The 19,697-nt window shown below is 45.5% G+C and overlaps 1 protein-coding gene across 3 annotated transcripts in view; it reads left to right on the plus strand.

The window, feature by feature from the left end:
* DNAJC5 (DnaJ heat shock protein family (Hsp40) member C5) overlaps positions 1–19,697 on the plus strand; it is a 40,025-nt gene that overhangs the window by 12,451 nt on the left and 7,877 nt on the right. The window contains exon 1 of one of the 3 annotated variants that reach the window (XM_058686292.1): positions 14,376–14,417. The exons of the other annotated variants lie outside the window; for them this stretch is intronic. The gene's annotated coding sequence lies outside the window, so the exon portion shown is untranslated. Of the gene's footprint in view, positions 1–14,375; positions 14,418–19,697 lie in introns of those variants that run through there. 3 annotated transcript variants of the gene reach the window in all.

The following is a 19,697-nucleotide window of genomic DNA, read 5'->3' on the forward strand; positions in this document are numbered from 1 at the left end:
GACAGTGGCTCTTGAGACTGCCTGTCCAGCCACATTCCTTATTTGACCCACAGTGTGTAGGAAGGCTGGACAGTGAGATGCATGGCAGCCATAGAGGCCTCTGTATCTTGGAGCAGTCTTCCCAGAGACAGTGAGAACAGAGCCCTTGGTTGGCCTTCATGCTGCTTCATGTCTGTGCTGAGTGACACTCCTGAGACAGGCTGTAGAGCCTGGGCTTGGTGGGTGCAGGAAACAAACTGAGGAGGTGTGGCGGCGGGGGGGGGGGGTGCTCCTGGGACTTGGGACTCTGGGTGTGACTGAGACCTTTGAAGTTGGCCTTTGTCTCATGCCCATGTTAACTCCAGATGAAGCATATCACCGGTGGGTGAAGTCTTTAGAAGAAAATATAGGAGACTTTACTTTTGGCCTTGGGGTTGAGATGGACTTTGAACAAAAGCAAAAAAGAAAAGGGAAACAAAGAGATCATCATTTTGCAAAGATTTGATACATTCAGTTACATAATTAAGAAGTTGTGAGATTGGTTGCACAACAGTGTGCATAGAGTTGAGTAAGTTGGTAAATAAATTTCATGGTTTTTAGCACAGTAGAAAAATGTAAGAGGGGCTCCTGGGGGCTCAATTGGTTAAGTGGCCGACTCTTGGTGTCAGCTCAGGTCATGATCTCTTGGTTCTTGAGTTCGAGCTCCACATCAGGCTCTGGGCCAGGAGCGTGGAGCCTGCTTGGGAGTCTCTATTTCCCTCTCTCTCTGCTCCTCCCTGCTTGTTCTCTCTCTCCCTCGCTGTCTCTTTCCCCCAAAAGAAATAAGTAAACTTAAAATTTTTTTTTAAAAAATGTAAGCACTAGTGTTCATCAATAGACATGGTAATAAATGAAAAGGAACTAGGAACTAGGAACCTTTGTAGCATTTATAACCAGTAAAGGGTTGGTGTGCTGGAGGCCACAACTGGTGCAGCCCCTGGGGCACTGTGCAGCCGCCCTGCCAGGGGGCAGACCCCGAACCCCAAACACTGCCCTGTGAGCGGTCCACACCGAGAAAGGTGCCCTTCTGCCCCCTGGTGCAAACTGGGAAGCCTGGCAGTGCCCATGACTGTGTCGGGGCAGGGGGCGGTGCTGATTGCTGCCGACCCCTGGTCGCAGGTAGCGCCCCCACAAAGACACTGCCAGTTCTCCGGAGCCAGAAGCTCCCCTTCCAGGCATCCGCCCAGGCTCTTCCTAAACGGTTTGTGGCGAAGGACCAGATTTTCTTTAATTGCCAGTCTGTCAAAGACTGATGATACTTTTGTAAACTGCAATGAAAATGACTAGGTGGAAAAGTAAATTACAAACAAAATGTAAAATACAAACCCAGATTTTTTTCTTCTCTTTTATTTTTAAAATTTTTTTTTCAACGTTTTTTATTTATTTTTTTGGTACAGAGAGAGACAGAGCATGAACGGCGGAGGGGCAGAGAGAGAGGGAGACACAGAATCGGAAACAGGCTCCAGGCTCCGAGCCATCAGCCCAGAGCCTGACGCGGGGCTCGAACTCACGGACCGCGAGATCGTGACCTGGCTGAAGTCGGACGCTTAACCGACTGCACCACCCAGGCGCCCCTTCTCTTTTATTTTTTATTTATTTATTTATTTATTTATTTATTTTTAAATTTTTTTTTTTAACATTTATTTATTTTTGAGACAGAGAGAGACAGAGCATGAACGGGGGAGGGGCAGAGAGAGAGGGAGACACAGAACCAGAAGCAGGCTCCAGGCTCTGGGCCGTCAGCCCAGAGCCTGACGCGGGGCTCGAATTCACGGACCGTGAGATCGTGACCTGAGCCAAAGTTGGACGCTTAACCGACTGAGCCACCCAGGCGCCCCCTCTTTTTATTTTTTAAATGAGCATAGTAAAGCTGACCTTTTTTTAATGTTCTCTGAGGTTTTTTTTAAATTTTTTTTTGTTTTTATTTTTGTTACAGAGAGAGAGCATGAGCAGGGGAGGGGCAGAGAGAGAGGGAGACAGAATCCGAAGCAGACTCCACACTGTCAGGGTAGAGCCCAGCTTGATCTCAGGGACCATGAGATCATGAGCTGAAACCAAGAGAATGTTCGACTATTTTTTTAGGTTCAAAAAACTAAAACTAAATAATGTTTAGGGAGAAATGCAAAGTAATATTTTAAAGCAAGGGAATAATAAACATTAATTCAGGGTAATGTATACGGGGAGAGCACAAGGTTATTGGCAATCTTCACATTCTTATTTATTTTTCATATTTACTTATTTTTGAGAGAGAGGGAGAGGCAGAGCATGAATGGGGGAGGGGCAGAGAGGGAGACACGGAATCCGAAGCAGGCTCCAGGTTCCAAGCTGTCAGCACAGAGCCCAACGCAGGGCTCGAACCCACGAACCGTGAGATCATGACCTGAGCTAGTCAGACACTCAACTGACTGAGCCTGCAGGCGCCCTTGAAATCTTCAGATTTTTAATTTGAAGGATGGGATCATGGTGTTTATCACAATGCATTATAACACACACACACACACACACACACACACACACACCATTCTGTTTGTCAAATGTTACATAAAAATAATTAGAACAGAAATAGCTTTCCATTTAAGATGTTTTCACATCTGTTCTTTCACATCCAGAGCCGGCCTGTGCTGAGTCTCCCCCCAGCAGTAGGCTGGACTCAGCAGCAGCTCTTTACAAACCATGTGCTCTGTGCTGCAACTGCGTCCGGAAATGCAGGGGTCCCAATACTCAGCTCTTTTCCCTGAAGGCCGCTGAGTCTTCTGAGAAGCAGAGACATGGCCCACGAGGACAGGGATTTTTGTCTCTTTCATTTATTTTTTCACTGATAAATCCCCAGCTTTGAGAGCAGAGCACGGCGTCACTCGTGCTCCGTTAGCCTTAGCTGAACGAGTGAACACAGACACGTGCCCACGGCTCAGGACGGCTCTGCTGTGTGTGTGTGGAGCAGTGGCCAGGAAGAGGTGTGTCCACAGGGCTCAGGGGTCCCAGCAGGATCTCTCCACAGAGAAGGGGGCAGGCAGGGTGGTTAGAGAGCCCCGGTGGTCAGTGGGTCTGCCTTCGAGCAGGTAGGTCTGCCGGTCAGGCCCTGAGGCCGAGTGGACGCGGTGGTGGGAAGATGCTGGTGGTGGGCGGGGCTGTGCCCAAAAGGGCCTTGAAAGGCAGGCCAGGGGGCTGGGATTTGATGTTGCTGCTCTTGGGGGGTCGGGGAACAGAGCTGCGCATCACAGACACCCTTGCGGCAGTGGGGGAGGGCAGAGCACGTGTCTTCCAGCAAAGCCTCCCTCTTTACCGGATTTCTGCCTCTGTGCCTGGTGATCTCTGACCGTCTTAGAGCTCGTCGTTCTGCTCACATGAGTGTGCCTTCTTGTCTGCCCGGTCCCTCCTTGTGTCCCATCTAGCAGCACGAGCCGGGGTGCGCCACGGATTTGCAAAACACGTCCCTTTGTGTTCAAAGGCATGATGTTACCGGAAAAGATCCAGCCTGAACATGGTAGTCTCACCCTCCTGGAGTGAAGACGGGGAGCGGACCTCTGGTGGCAGCTAACAGATCACAGCTGTGGTTGCAGTAGGGGGGGCTGCTCTCCCGCCCTTGAGGCTGGGTCTCAGGAATGCCTTGACATTACTTCGAACGGGGTTAGGGGAAACCAGGGAAACCAGCCGGGGCGCAGCTGCTCCAGACAGCAGGCGGTGAATTCCCACGTCGCCGCCGCCGCCGCCGCCGTCGCCCGCAGGAAGTAGAAAGACATCTGAAAGGCTTGGACACGGTTGAAGACTGTTCACCCAGTCAACAGGGCTGCGCCGTCCCTGGATCTCAAGGTTGGGTCCCCATGACTCTTCCATGGGGTCTGCTCGTGGTCTTGAGCATGGGGCTGCCTGCCTGCCTGCTCCAGGTGTTTGTTTCTTCTAGTCGTTAAAGTATACCTTCTCTTTATAGAAAATAAGGAAAATGAAGTATTAAGACAATACCTTTTTTCAAAAGTTGAATTTAATTTAAAAAGCCACAAGGGGCTCCTGGGTGGTTCAGTTGGTTAAGTGTCCAACTCTTAGTTTTGGCTGAGGTCGTGATCTCATGACTTGTGGCTTGTGGGATCGAAACCCAAGTCAGGCTCTGGGCTGACAGTGTGGAACCTGCTTGGAACTCTCTCCCCCCCCCCCCCCCCGCCCCTCCTCCCCACAGGTTCTCTCTCTCAGAATAAATAAATACACTTTTAAAAAAGGAAACCACTGGGGCACCTGGGTAGCTCAGTCAGTTAAGCGTCCGACTTCGGCTCAGGTCATGATCCCACGCTTCGTGAGTTTGAGCCCCACGTCGGGCTCTGTGCTGACAGCTCAGAGCCTGGAGCCTGCTTCGGATTCTGTCTCCCTCTCCCTCTGCCCCTCCCCTGCTTACACTCTGTCTCTCTCTCTCTCTGTCTCTGAAAAATAAATAAATATTTAAAAACAAAAAAAAAGGAACCCACAAAACTTCATTATTTCCTTCTCCCCTTAAGTGTTCTCTCGTATTTGGCCTTCCACAACTTTTCTGTTTGCCAGTACCTTCCTGATGCATTTCCCAGTATCACGGACACTAAGTGAAATAAGGTCCTTTCATTTACAGTTTGTGTTTTAGTTATAAGACTGTTCCGGTTGAGCATGGAACTTTCAAGAGTGTGTGTTGCCTGGGAGTGCCGGGGTGGCTCAGTCAGTAAGCATCCGACTTCGGCTCAGGTCGTGATCTCGCGGTTTGTGAGTTCGAGCCCCCGTGTCGGGCTCTGTGCTGACAGCTCAGGGCCTGGAGCCTGCTTCGGATTCTGTGTCTTCGTGTCTCTCTGCCCCTCCCCTGCTCGTGTTCTGTGTCTCTCTCTCTCTCTCTCTCTCTCTCTCTCTCTCTCTCTCTCTCTCTCTCTCTCTCAAAAAAAAAAAAAACATTAAAAAAAAAAAAAAGAGTGCCTGTTGCCTGGCAATGTTTACTTTCTAACCAGAACGTGAACTTTTGAAATGTGTGTGAAGTGGTGTACAAATTTAAATTTAATCGTTTTTATGCTTTCATCTTCTGACTCAAAACATATACCAATTTGAGTAATACTCGTGGCAGCTCCTTTTTTTCTTAAAGGGACAGACAGTATTTTTAGGGTTTGTGGTTACAGTCTGTGTTAAGAGTAGCTGATAGACATGGGGGAAAGGGTGGGGGTGTGATGGTGTCCAGATGAGAGTCTGTTTGTAAGATAGGCAGCCTGTTCTAGATGATTGGAGAGTTTTATGTTCCGTTTTGATTTTCTTACGTAATTTGCTTTGGGAACAAATAGCCTTGCTTTTCTAAACACAGGTGAAATTGACATACAGTGAAATGCATAGATGTTAGTAGATTTCAGGGAGTTTTGGTGTATATATACAATTGTGAAGTCACTATCCCAATTAAGTTATAGAGTATCTCTGTCATCCTAGAAGGTTCCTTTTACTGTCTATAATCACTTTCCTGGTTTATATCACAACAGATTGTTTTTTCATATTCTTAATCTTTTTGTAAATGGAATCATTTTGTATCTAGCTTGTCTTACATAATATGTGTGAGGTTTTTTGTTTTTTTTTTTAATGTTTATTTTTGAGAGAGTGTGTGAGCTGGGGAAGGGGCAGAGAGAGAGGGAGACAGGGTCTGAGGCGGGCCCTGTGCTGACAGCAGAGGGCCGACAGGGGGCTCGAACTCACCAACTGTGAGATCGTGACCTGCACCGGTTGGATGCTTAACCAACTGAGCCACCCAAGCGCCCTGAGGTTTATCTATTTTATTGCTTGTGTCAGTATATTACCCTTTTTTATTGATGAGTCATGTCCCTATAGAATAGTCCTTTGTTGCTGGCCGTTTGTGTTCACTCTTCTTAAAGCTAACGTAACAGTTCACATGCGATGGAGGAACTCTGACGTCAGGCAGGTGCAACCCTCTGTCCTCCTCCTTTCCCAGATGGACCCTGGGTGTGAGGATGTCAGACTTTATAAACTCTGAAAGTCAGGATTGATGTTTTTTCGCTTTCACCTTTCATATATATATATATACTTTTTAATTTTTTTTTATTCTTTATTTACTTTTGAGAGACAGCGAGACAGAGTGCGAGCGGGGGAGGGGCAGAGAGAGAGGGAGACACAGAATCTGAAGCAGGCTCCAGGCTCCGAGCCGACAGCACAGAGCCCGACGCGGGGCCCGAACCCGTGAACCTCAAGATCCCAACCTGAGGCCGAAGTCGGGACGCTTAACCAACACAGCCACCCAGGCGCCCCTCATATATATTTGTGAAAAACAGAAAGGAGGGGCGCCTGGGTGACTCAGTCGGCTAAGCGTCCAACTTGGGCTCAGGTCGTGATAGCCCCACGTTCAGCTGTGCACTAACAGCACACAGCCTGCTTGGGATTCTCTCTCTCCCTCTCTGCCCCTCCTCCACTTGCTGTGCACACTTTCACTCTCTGTCTCAAAGTAAATCATCTTTTACCCAGATACTTACCAAAGGCTCCATTCCTTCCTGAAAGTGCTCGTTTCTGATACCATTTCCCTTTGGCCTAAGTAACTCTTTGGCATTTATTATAAGTTAAGTCTTTCTCTTGGTTTCTTTCCTTCTTTGTGTTTCTGAAAATGTCTTTATTTCACCTTTGTTTTGGAGGGGTGTTTTTTGCTGCAGATAGAATTCTGGTTGGATGGGTTTTCTATTTTAGCCCTTTAAAGGTGTGCTCACTGCCTTCTGGTTCCCATTATTTCTGATGAGAAGCACGTAATTCAGATGATTGTTCCTATGTAACATGTCCATTTTCTCAGTTTACAAGATTTTCTCCCGATCTTTAGCTTGCAGCACTGTGATTATAAGGTGCCTCAGCAGGATCTTCTTTATATTAATTTTATACCCTGCAGCCAGAATAATCTTAAAACATAAGCTGGTTTTTTTGCCTGTTCCCATAAACTGTATTACTGGGGACCTGTGTTCACTGATTTCGAGTGTCCTGCTTCACTAAACTCACTCCCCACTCTCAGATTGTATTTCCTGTTTATCATAGTATTCCCAATGCCTGGCATGTGGAAGGACTCAGTAAATATTTTTCAGATAAGTGATCATGGAGAATGATGAATGCTGTGTTTTGTGAGTGAAGTTGCAGGCATTGGAGCCCAGCGGGGCTCGTGGCAGGGTCTTTATCCATCTGGTCTGGTGCTGCCCTGCCCTCATGCCGCCACACCTTACCATCGTAGTCGTAGGGAGGCTGGTGGGGCGCCTTGTTCAAGAACACTTGTGTGTTTGATGCACTCAGCAGACCTTCCTCTTAGCGTTGGAGAAACGTGCAAAGTGGGGGATCTTGTTTCTGTGTTCTTTGGTATGAAGTATTGTAAGGGTAGTTGTTCCATGTTACATGATAAGTTAAATTTAATTAAAATTCCAGTTGGAAAAAACCCATAAAATATGTTGAGGATACGCGGTTGGAGGGTCATGCATGGGCTGCCGAGGTCTCCAGTCGAAGGTTGTTTTAAGAACCTCTGGCCACCCACGTGTCGAGTGCCCTGGATGTGCCAGGCGGTGTTAGGGAGCCTGGGAGACCCGACTGTGAAGTGTCAGGGCACAGTCCTCCCACGGGTCCTCCTCAGATACAGCAGCCGCTGCATTTCTTTGCAGTAAGTGGCATTTGTTTTCTGATTTTTGGATTTGTCTTCTGGTTTAAGTTTTCCCATTTGTTGTGTAGTACCTTTACAGTTTCATTGCCAGAGAAAAACCGTAAATAAATCATTAATGAAGTAAGAAGAATGAACGGACAAGGGACAGCTTTGATCTTTCTTGGATGGTTTCTGTTAAAAATGCCTTCGCCTCTCACATGGCTTTTCCAGCTGTTTTTATGTGGACAAGAGGGTGCCCTTGCTGCTGTCTGGCCTCCAGTTGCTTTATGTTGCAACCAACTTCTTTGAATTCTTCCATATTGATTGAAAATGCATATTCGAAACATTTCTTTTTTTTTTTTTTTTTTTTAATGTTTATTTATTTCTGAGACAGAGACAGAGCATGAGCGGAGGAGGGGCAGAGAGAGAGGGAGGCACAGGATCCAAAGCAGGCTCCAGGCTGAGCTGTCAGCACAGAGCCCGACGTGGGGCTCAAACTCACAGACCGTGAGATCATGACCTGAGCCAAAGTCGGACGCTCAACCGACTGAGCCACCCAGGTGTCCATCACCTTCTTTTAAACATTTTTTAAAAATATTTATTTTTGGGAGAGACAGAGAGAGAGCACGAGCAGTGGAGGGGCAGAGAGAGAGGAAGACAGAATCTGAAGCAGGCTCCAGGCTCTGAGCTGTCAGCACAGAGCCTGACGTGGGGCTCGAACTCACCGTGAGATCATGACCTGAGCCGAAGTCGGGCACTCAACCAACTGAGCCACCCAGGCGCCCCTCAAAACATTTCTTCTTTAAGTCACCTAAGTTTGTACCTCTATCTTTGTTTTGTATTTGTGCACGGTTACTTTTGAGGACTGAAAAAAGTGTGACCGTAACTAAACCTACACTTGTCCACAGTATATAAACATAAGGGGCCATCTGCAGGACCTAATTTCCCTTAAATAAGTCACAAGAGACCCATTGTGTGACTTCGAAGGCAGGGCTTGCACCTGCTTCTGTAATTAAATCAGGTTTTATTGGAGCACCCCTGTGCCCATTCTTTCACACAGTGTGCTTTCCGGCTTCAAAGGCAGAGCTAAAAACTGGGGACCCAATGATGGAGACTGTCTGGCCCACAAGACTAAAATGTTTACTATCCTGCCCTTAAAAAAAGCTGGCCGATGCCTGCTCCAAGGCGAGTAACCCTTGGAAGACCAACACCAAAGTAAAGCTAGGGTAGGGTCTGTGCGGACTGTCCTGCAGCCAGCCCACCCCTTGCCGATGCGGGCACTTGGCTTTGACACAGTTACGTTAGGTCAGAGCTGCTGGCCATACCATTATGACATAAAGGAGGTTAGTTTCCAACTCTCGTTTGTGATGCCAGAAAACTGCCAGGGGCTTGAAATTGTATCGGGAGGGGGTCCACGTGAGGATGTTTGCTGGTTCCTGGGGTCAGCTAGACCCTGGGTGACTGGACCCCTTGTCTGGGTGCCTTCCATCAGCTGTGGCCAAAACAGACAGACTTGCCCACAAAAGAACAGCTTTCTCTTTCTGCAGTACTGCTTGTTGGAGACTTCCTGGTTGCAAGAGGGAAGTTTAGCCCATGGGGATGAGCTCCAGACCCCTGGTTACAGGGGCATCACTGGCCGGGTAGACTGGGCTTCTCAGTACCCCTGACAGCCCAGCACACCGAACATGCTAAGTAAAGCTGTCCTGGAGGCGACTCATTAAAAAAACACCTTCTGGGAAGGGCAGTCATGTATCCGGAAGCGCTTTAAAAAAATTTTTGTAATGTGTATTTATTTGTGTGAGAGAGACAGAATGTGAGCAGGGAAGGGGCAGAGAGAGAGGGAGACACAGAATCTGAAGCAGGCTCCAGGCCCTGAACTGTCAACACAGAGCCCAACACGGGACTCAAACTCATGAGCTGTGAGATCATGACCTGAGCCGAAGTCGGATGCTCAACCGACTGAGCCATCCAGGCACCCCATGTTTATTCATGTTGAAAGACAGAGAGAGACAGAGCATAAGCAGGGGTGGGGCAGAGAGAGAGGGGGACACGGAATCCGAAGCAGGCTCCAGGCCCTGAGCTGTCAGCACAGAGCCCGACGCGGGGCTCGAACTCACAAGCTATGAGATCATGACCTGAGCCAAAGTCAGACGCTCAACTGACTGAGCCCCCAGGTGCCCCCGGATGCACTTTTAGAAGAGGTCTTGCAGCAGCTGATGTTCTGAGAAGGACAACTTAGTAGATTTTATAAGTGATAACTTTATAACTGTATTAAAAGTTCAAACAATACAGAAGAGCATAATGACTTAAAAAAATCAAGCCATGGTATAGAAATGGGTGAATGTTGGGCACCTGGGCAGCTCAGTTGGTTGAGTGTCCACCCAACTGGATTTTGGCTCAGGTCATGATCTCACAGTTTGTGGGATTGAGCCCCGCATTGGGCTCTGCGTTGACAGTGTGGAGCCTGCTTGGGATTCTCTCTCTGCCCCTCCCCCACTTGTGCTTGCTCTCTTAAAATACATAAAGAAGGGGCGCCTGGGTGGCTCAGTCGGTTGAGCGTCTGACTTCGGCTCAGGTCATGATCTCACGGTTTGTGAGTTCGGGCCCCGCGTCAGGCTCTGTGCTGACAGCTCAGAGCGTGGAGCCTGCTTCGGATTCTGTGTCTCTTTTTCTCTCTGCCCATCCCCCGCTTGTGCGCGCTCTCTCGCTCTCTCGCTCTCTCTCTCTCTCTCTCTCTCAAAAATAAATAAAGTAAAAATGTAAAAAAAAAAAACACATAAATAAATGTTAAAAAAAAAAAAAAAAGATATGGATGAATGTTACACAGCCAAGAAAATGTCCGTTAACCTCTGGTTCCTAGTTTTTCCCAAAAACAATCAGATACTTACCTTCTAAAGATGTTTGCATGTCTTTTACATAAAAGCATTGTTGCACTTTTCCTTGAATTTGACATAGAAAAATCAAGGTGGTGCTGATGAAATTAGCATCCCTCAGTGCAGGCAAACCCCACCCTGTCTGCACGCCCCTCCCCCCACTTGTCGCCTGTGTCCTTGTAGGTTTGTGATGTTTGTATCCATCAGATTTGTTACCACAGCTCCCGGTGCTCTTTAGTCTTGTTCTAGGATTTCCGTGGGTTCAACACCTGCCCACAGACCCGTTACCCCTGGTTTCCATTTTTGACTGCTGCCTTTTGGTTTGTGTTTTCACTGGCTGGGTTTTTCAACAGATCATTTTTTCTAGAAGCTTCTTGTTCCAGAAGTTCTCATGTCCATGTGAACATTAGTCTGTGCCTCTGTCTGTGGAGAGCTTGCCTGATCATAACATTATTGGGTCAGGAGTGTTCAGATAGTTGTCCCGCTAACATTCTGATGGTGTATATTACAGATTTGTGCTACTCCAATTATGAGGGAGAAAGCTGCCAGTCACAAATGACTCAGGATGCTTAATAACTTAGTTTTTAGGGGCACGTGGGTGGCTCAGTCAGTTGAGTGACTCTTGATTTCAGCTCAGATCGTGATGTCACAAGCTGTGGGATTGAGTCCAGTGTTGACAGAGCAGAGCCTGCTTGGGATTCTCTCTCTCTGCCCTTCCCCTGCTTGCTCATGTATATGCACGTGCCTTCATGGGGGGGGGGGGGAGAGTTTGGATGTAGTTACTGGCAACCCACTGAAATTAGGAAAATTAATTTTAGATTATTTTATTGATCTTTCTTAAGACGGTTCTGTCTGAGACTAGGAAATTTTGACATTCCGTGCAGTAATATTAGTGATATCTGGCATACATACTGAGTTTTAAATAATACTGAGTTTTCAATCATAATTTAAAATGTGAAAGTTTCACAGGGTACTCTCTTCCATCAGATTAAGTAGCTGACTGCTTCTAGATGTTGTAGGCATACGAGCATATCTCCTGTGGAGGGCTTGGTTCCAGATAAACCGCAGTAAAGCAAGTATCACAATAGAGCCAGTCAAATGAATGTTTTGGTTTCCCAGTGCCTATAAACGTTCCATTTACGTTAAACCATCGGCTGGGGAGTGTGCAGTAGCCTTATGTGTTAAAAAAAAAAAAAAAAAAAAAAAAAAAAAGGTACAAGCCTCAATTTTAAAACACCTTATTGCCAAAAAATGCCAACCATCATCTGAGCACTTGAGTCAGAATCACTGATCAGAGGTCACTGCAACAAATACAGTAACAATAAAAGGTTTGAAATATTGCACGAGTTATCAAAATGTGACAGAAACAAAATGAGCTAATGCTGTTGGAAAGGAGACTTGCTTGATACAAGGTTGCCAAAAACCTTCAATGTGTTTAAAAGAAAAGTACAGTGTGAAAGAGGTATGCCCAGAGCTATTTTTAGAGAGTAGACAGAAACTGTTACTTAATGGGGTTTAGAGGCCGACTACTTAATAGGCGTTGGGTCCCTGAGAATAAAAACCAAAGAAGTTACTTACGGGCAGTAGTTGGATTTGACCGTGCTCTGGCACTTCTGACGCGGCCTAACGAGGCAAGACAGTGCTGGCTCGGACTTGGATGCTGAGTGTGCTGCTCCATCAGCATCAATAAAGACCCCTGCTCCTGGCGGATCTCTTGGCTCCTTGCGAACCTAGTGTGCTGAGGTCTACAGGTGAGAGAACTGCAGTGATTTGCCTGAGGCCACACAGCTAGAAACTTTCGGAGCTGGGCTTAGAACCCTCACATCCCGATTCCAGAACCCATGATCTCTCTTTTGGCAGTGAGACTTGTTTTATTTTCCGCCCTTAGCAGCACACCATCCATCATCCCTTGGGCCTAGGGGCGAGGTGGTTTAACTGGTGTCCATAGGCCAGGACGTGGTGCCCTTGGTTTGGGTTCAGATCCTGACTTCACCTGTCTATACTTCTGTCTCCACATCTGTGATACCACTGCCACAGAGCCTGCCTGGTGAGGGGAGGGGAAGCCTGACCCCTGGGGGCTGCCACACTCCAGGAACCCAGCCCGGTGGGTGCTCAAGGCGGCCACTGGAGGGAGTCGAGGAACCTGGCACATTGGGGCCGTCCACCCCTGCACCCCCCTCCTGTCTGTTGTGAGCGTTAACCTTTGCATTAGGTGTGGTAATTAGGTGCCCACAGGAGGGTGGGGGGTGTGGGAGCTGTCTTGTGTCTCCTGCTGTCACTTCTCCTGCCACAGGCCCAGATGACACCACTCTCCTGTCCCAGGTTCCTCATTCTGTTCAAGTGTGTCCTCCCCAGACAGTTCCATGTAGAAGGCAGGAGCAGTACTTTTCCCAGACTCTTACATTGATGTATTCTTTATTATTTTTTTAATGTTTGTTTATTTTTGAGAGAGAACGTTTATTTATTTATTTTAAGTTTACTTATTTTTAGAGACATCACAAGTGGGGAGGGGCAGAGAGAGGGAGAGAGAGAATCCCAAGCAGGCTCCACACTGTCAGTGCAGAGCCTGATGTGGGGCTCGAACTCACGAAACCATGAGATCATGACCTGAGCTGAAACCCAGAGTCGGAGGTTTGACTGAGCCACCCAGGTGCCCCACACATACAGATTATTAAATCAGTATTGAGTTTAAAAATTATGTCCATCCCTTTATTTTTCAGATGGTTGATCTCAGGCCAGGGTTGCAGGTGTTTGATGGCACTGGGAGCTGCCTAGACCCATCTTACTCCTATCACAGAGGCAGAGTAGGGAGATTGGAAAGCTCCCCCCCCCCCTTTTTTTTAAATGTTAGATATTTTCTTTAATTTTTTTAAACGTTTATTTTTGAGAGACAGAGCGCAAGTGGGGGAGGGGCAGAGAGAGAGGAAGACACAGACCCCGAAGCAGCCTCCAGGCTCTGAGCTGTCAGCACACAGCCCGACTCAGGACTCGAACCCACGAACCGCGAGATCATGACCTGAGCCGGTCGGACACTTGACCGACTGAGCCGCTCAGGCGCCCCAACACTTTGCCTGGTTTTTACCAGTGGTGATATTTTGCCAAAATATGAGTGTTTTGTTTTGTTTTAATTTTTAAATGTTTTATTTGCTTTTGTGAGAGAAAGTGGGGGAGGGACAGAGAGAGGAGGAGACACAGAATCCGAAACAGGCTCCGGGCTCTGAGCTGTCAGCACAGATTCCAACATGGGGCTCAGACCCACAGACTGTGAGATCATGACCCCAGTCGAAGGACACTCAACCAACTGAGCCACCCAGGTGCCTCTCCAAGCTGTAGTTTTAGATCATCACCAGGATACTGATGTTGATACGATCTACCAGTCTCACTCAGATTTCCCATCTTCACTTTTACTCATTTGTGTGCACGGTGACCTCTGTTCAGTGGTTTCGCCTGCATAGGTTTGTGTTTGCACCACTAGACTCAAAATACTGGAGGTCTCAGTGCCACCGGCCATCCCCGCGTTGGCCTTCGTACTCACACCTCCCATCCTTGACCCCTTGGCACCCGCCCACCTGCCTTCCATTTCTGACGTTGTATCATTTCAAAAATGTTCTGTAAGTACAGTCATACACTGTGTAGCCTTTTGGGATCCGCTTTGTGTGTTCAGTGGCATTCCTGGGAGGCTCACCCAGCTTCTCACAGCAGTTATTTTGTTTTCATTTGCCAAGTAGTATTTATTACGTGGTGTATTCACATCCCAGTTTTTTAACCATTCAGTTGAAGGACATCTGGACTAATTCTGGTTTGGGGCTGTTAGGAGTAAAACTGCTCTGAATGTTGTGTGTAGGTTTTTATGTGAACAGTGTTTCCTTTTCTTTTGCATAAATCAGCCAGGAGCAGACCTGCTGGGTCCTGTGGCAAGTGTGTGCCAGGTAATTTTCCAGTGTTTCCTGGAGTCCTTGTAATCGACCTCTCGCTCTGCCTCTGTGTTCACGCAACCTCGCGTACTTTGCATTTACCAGGGTTTCATATAAGGGACTCCTATGTTGTCTGTTAGGTCTCACCCCTTTCACTCAGCAGCATGCTTTAAGGGTGGTTGTGGCCCATTCCCTTCGTGCTGAGCAGTAGTCCACTCTACGGACAGACCCCTTTCTGTTGATCCATTCACCTATCGATGGACATTGGGTTGTTTCCAGATGTTGGCTGTCAGGAATAAAGCCGCTGTGACCATTGGTGTGTAAGTCTTGGTGTAGACCTGCGTTTTCATTTTGCATGTGTAAGACCGTACCCAGCAGTGGAGTGGCTGGGTCGTGTGATAAGTGTGTGTTTGACTTCTTAAGGCACTACCAAGCTGTTTTCTGAAGGGTTCTGAAGGGGTTGTGGCGTTTTACGTCTTCAGCAGAGTTCATGTTACTTCACATCCTTGCCAACTTACTTGATACAGCTCATCTTTTTTTTTTTTTAATGCTTATTTAAAAATTTTTTTTTAATTTTTTTAAATTTATTTTTGAAGGAGAGAGAGAGAGAGAGAGAGAGACAGAGCATGAGTGGGGGAGGAGCAGAAAGAGAGGGAGACACAGAATCCGAAGCAGGCTCCAGGCTCTGAACTGTCAGCACAGAGCCTGACGGGGGGTTCAAACTCACGAACCGTGAAATCATGACCTGAGCCGAAGTTAGACGCTTAACCGACTGAGCCACCCAGGAGCCCCTTAAATGTTTGTTTATTTTTGAGAGAGAGAGAGAGAGAGAGAGAGTGCAGGTGGAGGAGAGGCAGAGAGGGGGTGGGGACAGAAGATCCCAAGCGGGGTCTGCACTGATAGCAGAGGGACTGGGGCTCGAACTCACGAACTAACTGTAAGATCACAGATCTGAGATGAAGTAAGACGCTAACCGACTGAGCCACCCAGGTGCCCCAATACGGCTCATCTTTTTAATACAAGCCATTCTAGTAGAAATGTAGTAGTATCTCATTCTATTTTGCATTTCTGAATGACAGCGACGAACATCTTTTCATGTGCTGTTGACCATCTGTATGTCAGTGTTGCTGTGGCTAATCTATGCCCTTTGCTTTTCCATTCAAATTTTTAAATAGGTTTCTCAATTTCTATCAAATGAGCCTGCTAGGATTAGAGTTAAGATTGTATTGTATCTGTAGATCAATTTGGAGAGGATTGGCATCTTAACAGTATTGACTGTTCTGATGCATGAACATTGTAAATCTGTATTTTTTAAAATCTTTGGTTTCTCTAGGCAATGTGTGATTTTCAGCATAAGGGTCCTGTATGTCTTCTGTTAAATCTGACTCCTAAAAAAATTTAGCGTTTTGGATGCTGTTGTAAATGAAACTTGAACATAATAATATTTTCCATTTGCTTACTGCTCTCAAAAGTATGGTTGTTTTAAATATCATATTAGTATCCTGTGATCTTGCTAACTTCACTTCTCAGTTGTTGGTTGGTTGGTTGGTTGGTTTTCTGTTTGTTTTGTTTGTTTTTTGTGGATTCCTTAGGATTTTCTATATAAACAACCAAGTCATCTGTGAATAGGGACAGTTTTAGGTCTTTTTCTTTTTTCTTTTTTTCCTGTTGCAGTGTTCAGGGTCCTATGACAATGTTGAATAGAATTGGTGAGAGCAGGCGTCCTTGTCACATTCTGGTCTTAAGGGGAAACCATTCAGTATTTCACTCCTAAGCATATCAGCTGTAGGCTTTTGGTCAGATGTCCTTTATCAGACTGAGGAAGTTTCCTTCTATTCCCAATATCTCCTGAGAATTTTTAAAATCATAAATTGGTATTGAACTTTGCCATATGCTTTGATTGAATCTCTTGGGATGATCATGTGGTTTGTCTCATTTATTCTATAATGTAGTGGATTACATTGGTTTCTTTGGAAAGTTAAATCAGGCTTGCATTCTTGGGATAATTTCTACTTGATTAGATTCTATTTGCTAATACTCTGTTAAGGATTTTTGCATCTGTGTTTATGAGGGATTTTTTGGTAATGTCTGTGAGGTCATGCTGGTTAAGACACGTAAAGAGCAGATCCCTCTTCCTCTGTTTTTGAAAAAGTTTATCTAAGATTAATGTCATTTCTTCCTTGAATATTTGTTAGAAAAATCATCAGGGCCTGGAATTTTGTTTGTGGGAAGATTTTCTATTACCTGTTCAATTTTGTTAATGTTTTTAGGACTACTCAGATATTTCTGTTTCATCCTGTGTTAATTTTAGTAAATTGTATTTTTCAAGGTACTTGTCCGTTTCATCTAGTTATTGGCATAAAGTTATCTATAATCTTATCATCTTTTTTGTGCCTGTAGGGTCTGTAGTGATGACCCCTCTTTTTTTCCTTCCTCATGTTACTGATTTCTGTTGGGTTTTTTTTGTCTGGCCAGTTGTTTATTAATTTTATTGTTTTCAAAGAGCCAACTTTCGTCTTTGCTAAATTTTTCTATCACTTATCTGTTTTTTATTCTGTTGGTTTCTGCTCTTTAATATTTCCTTCCTTCCATTTCCCTTGGGTCTGCTCTGCTTGCTTCCAGCGTTACAAGCCTGAATCTTAGGTTTTGGCTCACATGTTACATTTTATTATTTAGTTCAAAATATGTTCTGTTATTATGATTTCTTTGAGCTGCATGTTAGTTTAGAAGTGTGTTGGGTGATGTTAAATACTTGAGGTTTTCTCAGAGGTCTTAGTGTTGAGTTTCTAACTTAATTCTGCTAAGCTCGGGGAGCACACTTTGCATGATTTAAATTTATTGAAATTTGTTTTAGAGCCCAGCATGTGGTATATTGGTGATTTTTTTTTTCTTTTCTGTGTGTTTATAGATGTTGAGGGTCACGTAAGTGTCATTTAGGTGATGGTGGTCGGTAGTGTTCTTCAGGTCATCTGTTTTTACTTTGTTGTTGTTGTTTGTTCTGTCTGTGTCTGAGAGAGGGGTGCTGAGATTTTTATAGCAGTGGGTTGTCTCTTTCTGCTTTTAATTCTGTCAGTACTTGTTTGATGTATTTTGACACTCTGTTGTTTTTAACATTTATTTATTTTGAGAGAGAAGACGTGTGCATGCAAGTTGGGGAGAGGGAGAGAGAATCCCAAGCAGACTCCACACTGTCAGCACAGAGCCTGACGTGGGGCTCAGTCTCATGAACTATGAGATCATGACCTGAGCTGAAGTCGGATGCTTAACTGACTGAGCCACCCAAGAGTCCCATTGTGTTTTATGCATTCTGACAGTCTCTCCCTTTTTTTTTTTTTTTTTTAATTTTTAAATTTACTTCCAAGTTAGTAGCATATGGTGTAATAATGATTTCAGGAGTAGAATTTAGTGATTCATCACTTACATATAACACCCAGTGCTCATCCCAACGAGTGTCCTCCCTAATGCCCCTTGCCCATTTAGCCCATCCCCCCACCCACAACCCCCTCCAGCAACCCTCAGTTTATTCTCCATATTTAAGAGTCTCTTGGGGCGCCTGGGTGGCGCAGTCGGTTAAGCGTCCGACTTCAGCCAGGTCACGATCTCACGGTCCGTGAGTTCGAGCCCCGCGTCAGGCTCTGGGCTGATGGCTCGGAGCCTGGAGCCTGTTTCCGATTCTGTGTCTCCCTCTCTCTCTGCCCCTCCCCCGTTCATGCTCTGTCTCTCTCTGTCCCAAAAATAAATTAAAAAAAAAGTTGGGGAAAAAAAAAAAAAAAAAGAGTCTCTTACGGTTTTTCTCCCTCCCTGTTTTTATATTATTTTTCCTTCCCTTGTGTTCATCTGTTGTGTTTCTTAAATTCCAAATTCCACTTGAGTAAAGTCATATGATATTTGTCTTCTCTAATTTTGCTTATTAGCATAATATACTCTAGTTCCATCCACGTTGTTGCAAATGGCGAGATTTCATTCTTTTTGATGCTGAGTAATATCCCACTGTATGTATGTACCACATTTTCTTTATCCATTCATCAGTCAATGGACATTTAGGCTATTTCCATACTTTGGCTATTGTCGATAGTGATGCTATAAAAACATTGGGGTGCTTGTGCCCCTTCAAAACAGCATAGCTGTATCCCTTAGATAAATATCTAGTAGTGCAGTTGCTGGGTCGTAGGGTAGTTCTGTTTTTAATTTTTTGAGGAACCTACACACTGTTTTCCAGAATGGCTGCATCAGTTTGCATTCCCACCAGCAGTGCAAGAGGGTTCCTCTTTATCTACATCCTCGCCAACATCTGTTGTTGTCTGAGTTGTTAATGTTAACCATTCTGACCAGTGTGAGGGGGTATCTCAGTGTGGTTTTGATTTGTATTTCCTGGATGATGAGTGATGTTGAGCATTTTTTCATGTGTCGGCCATCTGGATGTCTTCTTTGGAGAAGTGTCTGTTCATGTCTTTTGCCCATTTCTTCACTGGATTATTTGTGTTTTGGGTGTTGAGTTTGATACGTTCTTTATAGATTTTGGATACTAACCCTTTATCTGATATGTCGTTTGCAAAAATCTTCTCCCATTCTGTCGGTTGCCATTTAGTTTTGCTGATTGTTTCCTTTGCTGTGCAGAAGCTTTTTATCTTGATGAGGTCCCAGTAGTTCATTTTTGCTTTTGTTTCCCTTGCCTCCGGAGACGTGTTGAGTAAGAAGTTGCTGCGGCCAAGGTCAAAGAGGTTTTTGCCTCCTTTCTCCTCTAGGGTTTTGATGGCTTCCTGTCTTACATTTAGGTCCTTCATCCACTTTGAGTTTATTTTTGTGTCTCGTGTAAGAAAGTGGTCCAGGTTCATTCTTCTGCATGTCACTGTCCAGTTTTCCCAGCACCACTTGCTGAAGAGACTGTCTTTATTCCATTGGATATTCTTTCCTGCTTTGTCAAAGATCAGTTGACCGTACGTTTGTGGGTCCATTTCTGGGTTCTCTAGTCTCTTCCATTGATCTGAATGTCTGTTTTTATGCCACTACCATACCGTGTTGTTGATTACAGCTTTGTAACACATCTTCAAGTCTGGGATTGTGATGCCTCCATCTTTGGTTTTCTTTTTCAGGATTGCTTTGGCTGTTCAGGGACTTTTCTGGTTCCATACAAATTTTAGGATTGTTTGTTCTAGGTTTGTGAAGAATGCTGGTGTTATTTTGATAGGGATTGAGACAATCTTTTTTTTTTTTTTTAATTTTTTTAAATGTGTATTCATTTCTGAGAGAGACAGACAGAGTGTGAGTAGGGAAGGGGCAGAAAGGGAGACAGAA

This window comes from Neofelis nebulosa, chromosome 9 (genome assembly GCF_028018385.1).
Source record: "Neofelis nebulosa isolate mNeoNeb1 chromosome 9, mNeoNeb1.pri, whole genome shotgun sequence".
NCBI classification, from domain to species: Eukaryota; Metazoa; Chordata; class Mammalia; order Carnivora; family Felidae; genus Neofelis; species Neofelis nebulosa.